The 6,533-nt window shown below is 38.1% G+C and overlaps 1 pseudogene; it reads right to left on the bottom strand.

Moving 5' to 3' along the window:
- Positions 1–4,906: 4,906 nt before the first annotated feature.
- On the bottom strand, positions 4,907–6,325 carry LOC106846488 (non-POU domain-containing octamer-binding protein pseudogene; annotated as a pseudogene).
- Positions 6,326–6,533: the final 208 nt, after the last annotated feature.

The following is a 6,533-nucleotide window of genomic DNA, read 5'->3' as shown; positions in this document are numbered from 1 at the left end:
ATTTACCAGGGTAAGAATTCATCCAACAGATATACAGAAGAGTGCATAAAATATATGTATGGTTTAAAGAATGATATTAATGGAAAAAACATGTAAACATCTTCCAGGCATATAAAAGGAAAATGCCCAGGACACTAAAAGCATTCAAGATGTTCCTACCTCCAGAAGCAATTATAGTACTATAAGAAGACTTGAATTTATAATATATAAAGAGGTCTGACAAGTCAACAATAAGAAAACAATCCAGTATAAATTGGATAAAATATTGAACAGACAGTTCACAACAGAAGAGATATTAAAGAGCAGCAATGACATGAAAATTTACTAAATATCATTAGTCATCACAGCAATGCTTAGAGTAAAACCATAATGAATTACTACTACAAATTATTAGAATGGATCACATGAAAAATATTGACTTGCCTAAGTGTTGATGTGGCAGCTAATTTTATGTGTCAACGTAACTGGGCTAAGGAATGCCCAGATAGCTGGTAAAACATTATTTCTAGGTGTGTCTGTGAGGCTATTTTTGGAAGAGATCAGCATTTGAATAAGTAGACTGTGCAAAGCACATCACACTCACCATTGTAGGTGTGATCATCATACAGACTACATCATACAAACCACAGAGGGTCTGAATATTGAACAAAAATGAAGAGGAAGGATGAATTTGCCTCTGCTTGAGGTGGGAGATCCATCTCCTCCTGTCTTTGGACATCAGCATTTCTGGTTATGAGGCCTTTGACCTTGGACAAGGGCTTACACCCTTGTCTCTCCTGGGTTCAGGTCTTTGGGTTTGGACTGGAATTTCACTACCAGATTTCCCAGCCCTCCCATTTGGAGGCAACAGATCATGGAATTTCTCAGTCTCGATAATCATGTGAGCCAATTCCTCATAATCAATCTCTTTTTATACACCTATGTATATCCTATTGGTCCTGTTTCTCTGGAGAACCCTCACTAATACGGTTGGCAAATATGTGGAGCAAATGGGACATCCAACATTGCTGATAGGAATGTAAAATCATATATCACTTTGAAAAACTGGGTAGCAGTTTCTTATAAAATTAAATGTACACATTATAAAACCCAGCAATTTCACTCCTAGGTATTTACCTAAGAGAAATAAAAGCACACGTATAAGAATGTTTATAGCACATTTATTCATAATAGTTGAAAACTAGAATAAGTCCAAATGTGTATCTACAGGAGACTGGATAATCAAATCTTGGTAGATTCATAAGAAGGAATAACATTCTGCAATAAAAATAAATGAACTAATGACATTAAACAACATAGATGGATCTCAGAAACAGCAATACTGAACGTAAGGAGCCTGAAGAAAGATAATAAGTGCTGTGTGATTTTATTTATGTGAAATTCTAGAAAAGGCAAACAATCTATACTGACAGAAAGCAGATTCATGATTGCCTGAGCATGAAGGAGGGGTTGAAATTCAAAGAGGCACAATGGAAATTTTAGTGGTGAAAATTTTAGAGATAAATATATTTGCCTAAGCTTATAGAACTCTATGCTTATATTTATTGGTTTCTTCTCTAGTGGTTCTCTTGAATCCTTGTATTAATGTTGATTATATATTTGTTTTTGTTGTTGTATTTTTAAAGATTGGCACTGGAGCTAACATCTGTTGCCAATCTTTCTTTTTTTTCCTTTTTTTCCTCTAAGGACCTAAGGGGAGAGTTTTATATTCTAATTGTAGGTCCTTCTGGCTCTGCTATGTGGGACGCCGCCTCAGCATGGCTTGATGAGTGGTGCTAGGTCTGCCTCTAGAATCCAAATCAGCGAAACCTTCGGCTGCTGAAGTGGAGCACGCGAACTTAACCACTCTGCCACGGGGTGGACCCTGATTATGTATTTGTAATTTCTTTGGGAACATTACATACAAAGTAATATAATCCATGTATATAATGGCAGATTTGTTTCTCCCTATAAATTTCTTAAACATTTTTCTTGTTTCTGCCTTACTCTACAAAATAGCATTGCCAGTAAATTTAACAGAAATGATGAGATTGGACATTTTAGACTTCTTTCCAATGAAAAAAAAGGCTCCTAAATATAAATATATGTTTATTACCTCTATAGAAACATTCACACACATACATATGTTTATATTTATAATTTTATATTATATGTAAATGGTTAAAATGCTGACATACATACATGATTAAAATGTGCCTATGCATGTATACATATATATACATACATAGCCATATATTTAATCAGGTTAAGAATGTATTCCTGTATTCATAGTCTTGTAATTGTTTATATCATGATGATAATTTTGCATCTATAAGATGATCATATAAATAACCCTTTTAAATGTTCTAATATGGTGAATAACATTGATTAATTTGAGACTGTTGAAACAAGCTTACATTCCTGGGATAAATCTAACTTGTTTATAATGTATTATCTTTTCATGTAGTGTTAAATACTTTTGCTAACATTTTGCATCTATGTTTGTGAGTAAGATCAGTCTGTAATTAATCTTTTTCATACTGTCCTTACCATGTTTCAACTTCGAGGTTCTGTGAGCCTCATAAAGTGAGTTGGGGAGTAGTTTCTTTTTCCTACTGTGTGGGAAGGCTTTAGGTCTAGATGAAATTATGTTTTTCTTAAATGTTCAGTAGAACTCACTGATGAAGGCATCTACACCTATGTTTACTTGGTGAAGATTTTTGTCTACTGATTCTCTTTACTGATATTAATTCAGATTTTCTATTTCTTCCTATATGTGTTTGTAAGACTTATTTTTCTAACAATTAACCATATTGTCTAAATTTTCAATGCATTGGTGTCATTTTGTATGTACTATTGTCTTATCAGAAGCATCTGTAATCATGTGCTGACTCTGGCTATCTGTGCCTTTTTTCTGTCTTCTTGAATACTGTCACCAAAGATTGGTCATTTTATTCTTTGAAAGGATCAGATTTTTTTTCAGCCAATTACAATATTAATTCCAAACTCCTACAAGTTCAGTAGGAGAAGGAGAAAATATGGGCAATCACCTTAGGGGCACAGATATAAACATTCATGAAAAAATGTTAACAAACAGAATTGAGCAAGGGGTAGAAAAGTAGTCTATTTTGAACAAGCTGAGTTTATCCCAGAGATGGAGGTTTATTTCAGTGTTAGGAAACTCTACTGATAAACCATATTACCAGGTTCAAGAGGAAATCTCCATGTTCATCATAGCAGCTGTAGACATACGATGTAATAAAATCTATATTGATTTAAGATAAAATTCATGACAGTTATTTAGAAATAGAAATTGAAATGCCCTTACCTTCATAAAGGGTATATGTGTAAAATTAATATCAAATTAAACGTTGAAATACTGAAGCTTTTCCTTTAAATAAAAAATAAGGATACCTACTACTACACACTGCATTAGAAGGCACAAACCATGCCATAAAGACTGGAAAGGCTGAAAGAGTGACATTATTTTTCCATAAATACTTTCTAGACAGATGGGAAAAAAATATCTGCAGAGAAAGTTTTAGAATTACTACAGTGTGTCAAATTTTCTGTACATAAGACGTAAAAATCAAATGCATTTATACACACAAGCAGTAGCAATGAGAAAATCATTTAATAATTAGCCCCCTTATATTCACACCATATACAAGAATAATCTCCAAATGAGTCATCAATGTGAATACAAAAATTACACTCTACTAGATCTAGAAGAATGCATGTGTAGATTTCTCCATAAAACAAAAAGCCCACATTCACAAATACATTGTTGCAAGTGGGTTTAAATCTCCCATGGTGTGTTCTACAAGGCAAGGATCAAGGAACACTCGCATTCTTCAAGCTGGTTATGTGTAAACTTTCAGTTTAATAATAAATGTCACTTTTAGTACTAATTTTTGTGTTAAGCTTCAATTTGTAGTAAGCTTTTGTCCTAAAATCCATGCGTCTTTTCACTGACTCAATATCTTTCATATAATTTATATAATGAGAAAAAAAATTCAGGAACTATTCTTCAACTTTTTTTAAAAAGAGGCTTGAAATGTACTTTAATAAGTTGATGCTGCGTTACCGTTCCATTTTTCAGAAAAGCTCCAAAGGTATCAGGGATAAATCAAACATGATACACCAATTAAAAATGCACAGCATAACTACCTAAGACAGGGAAGGTTAAGAGTTACTGTCCGACCTTCAGCACACAGCAAGCCTGTTCCCAAGATTGTACTAGGCCTACCAGAAAAGCTGGGAACAGCAACATCATAGACACAAAAGGGCCAATCCTGGATTCTCCTTACCCAAGTAAAAGACGGAGGCAAGTTAACGCAAGGTTTTTAAAAAGATACACTAAAATGAAAATCTCTAAGAGCAAATGTCTTCCTTAGGACATGAAGGGCTAATATAAGGGATATAACAGAACCGTATGCATGTTGTCTGTGACCTCTGTGGACATTTGCCTGAATTCCCAGCTGGGAGTGATCGGAGCAATGGGGCTAAGGTCACTGGGGAATGTTTGGTTTTTAGTGGTACGTGTGGCAGTGTCTCTGCGGTCAGGGGGTGTAAGAATGAGAAAGCAAATAGAACAGGATGGGCAAAGAACGGAATGATTAAGATTAATGGCAGCTCTAACTGGATCCACTCTGCCATGGTTCCCCCCTAGGTCCTCCGCAATCACATGAGACTTCAGGAAAGCACCACACAGCATTGATTAAATGAAATACCACATAGAACTGATCTGTTAAATATCACCCCTCCCTTACTCTCTGCCTCCGGCATACTCTCTAGAGTAAGTTGTACAGGCAGGGAAGAAACTACTATTGGGAGGAATCCCTAACACTTTTCCAGGGTAGAATTCTGGCTAGTTCAAAAAGGGTCCTTCTTAAAGGGTTTTGGGAAACTAGACACTGTAATTTTATTAATATTGGTGACGTTTGTTTGGAGCAAATTCAGCTCCAGGAGCTGCACAGTTGAATGCAGGAGGGGTTCCACCAATTGCCCCAATTCCTTCCATTGTAGCAGCTTGGCCAAAGCCTTCAGTTGTTGGTGGGGTCAATCCCAAGGTTCCATCTGGCATCAAAGTGGCAGGTCCTGGAGGAGCTGGAGTACCAGCAGGCACAGGAGCAGGGGGCATGGCGCCTCTGTTGTTTATGCCCATAGCACCTCCCATAGCCATCCGGCCCAGTCATATCTCCTGCTCTCTTGCATCAGGCAAGCTTCCCTTGAGTCCTTCCTGCTGTTGCCTCATCATTTCTTCCTGTTGTTGCCTCATCTCTTCCTCCCGGCACCTGCGCTCCTCCTCCTGCCTGAGCTCCAGTTGCTTTCATTTTTGCACTTCTTGGTTGTGCAGCTCTTCCATCCTCCGAAGTTCTTCTTGACGCCTCATCAAATCCTGCCTTATTAGCATGACCTGGTGCTCATGGCAAGTAGCCTCCAACTCCATCTCCAGTTTCTCATGCGCTTCCTTGATATTGTGGTCCACTTGATCCTGCTGCTGCTTCTCCACCTCAGTGAGTGCCTTCCAGCGCATGGCATACTTACACTCAAAGGAGCCAGGCTGTGCAAATCTGAGTGGCTGCTTTTGTTCCTTGTGAAATTGATTGTTCTTTATAACCAGAATCTCTGGAAGTCCCTCTTCATCATCTAAGTGGTCCACGGGTTCCAAAGTCACAGGCCAAGGAAATGTGGTTAGCAGGAAGGAGCCTTCACTGTATCTGTCCAGAGCTTTCCAAGCAGCTGGCTTCCCTGAGAATTCAACAATGCCTTTTCCTGAGGGCCTTCCTCTATCATCCACAACAACTATAGCCCTCTCCACCTGGACGAACACAGAAAAGGCTTCCTCTGGCAGATCGTTGGATACATACTGAGGAAGGTTTCAGACAGTAAGGGATCCACTATGGCAAGCAAAGCACACACAGAGCTGCTTTCTCTGGAGTGGCATGTTGTCCAGCTCCACTTTGGCAATCTCCTGTGTTTCCAAGCCGATAAGGCAAAGCCCTTATCCTTATGAATGAAGACTTCGCCTGCCTTCCCATGTTTCTCAAATAGTTTCCTCATTTCCTCCTCAATGATGTCAGAAGGAAAATTGCCAACAAAGAGCCAGATACGTTGGGTGAAGGTCATCTCTCCTGGTTTCCTAAAATTCTTCAGGTCAATAGTCAAGCCTTCATTTTGGCTGCTGGCTTGTTGACCATTTGCAGGTATTGGTGGTGGCGGTGGTGGCTGCTGGTGGTGATGCTGATGATGCTTCCTTGGAGTATGGTTCTGCTTCTCCAAGTTAAAGGTTTTATTGCTCCGCATTTTTGCACCCCTCCACCGACTGTTTTCTCCTCAGAGGAGCGGCCATTTATTCTTCAACTTTAATGTCATAAAGATAGAAATCACTTTAGAAAGAGTTCTTAAATGTATACAAGTGTTTGCAGATTTCTCCCTTCAAAACAAAGTTGACAGATAATTTTGTATCTCAACTCCATCCTGGTAAAGCTCCTCCTTCAGTATTTGAATGTTTATAAGGACTTCAAAAGTGACTATCTTCTTCCATATTG

This window comes from Equus asinus, chromosome 4 (genome assembly GCF_041296235.1).
Source record: "Equus asinus isolate D_3611 breed Donkey chromosome 4, EquAss-T2T_v2, whole genome shotgun sequence".
Lineage (NCBI taxonomy): Eukaryota > Metazoa > Chordata > Mammalia > Perissodactyla > Equidae > Equus > Equus asinus.
The sequence above is the reverse complement of the archived record's forward strand: the minus strand, read 5'-3'. Positions and strand labels throughout refer to the sequence as shown.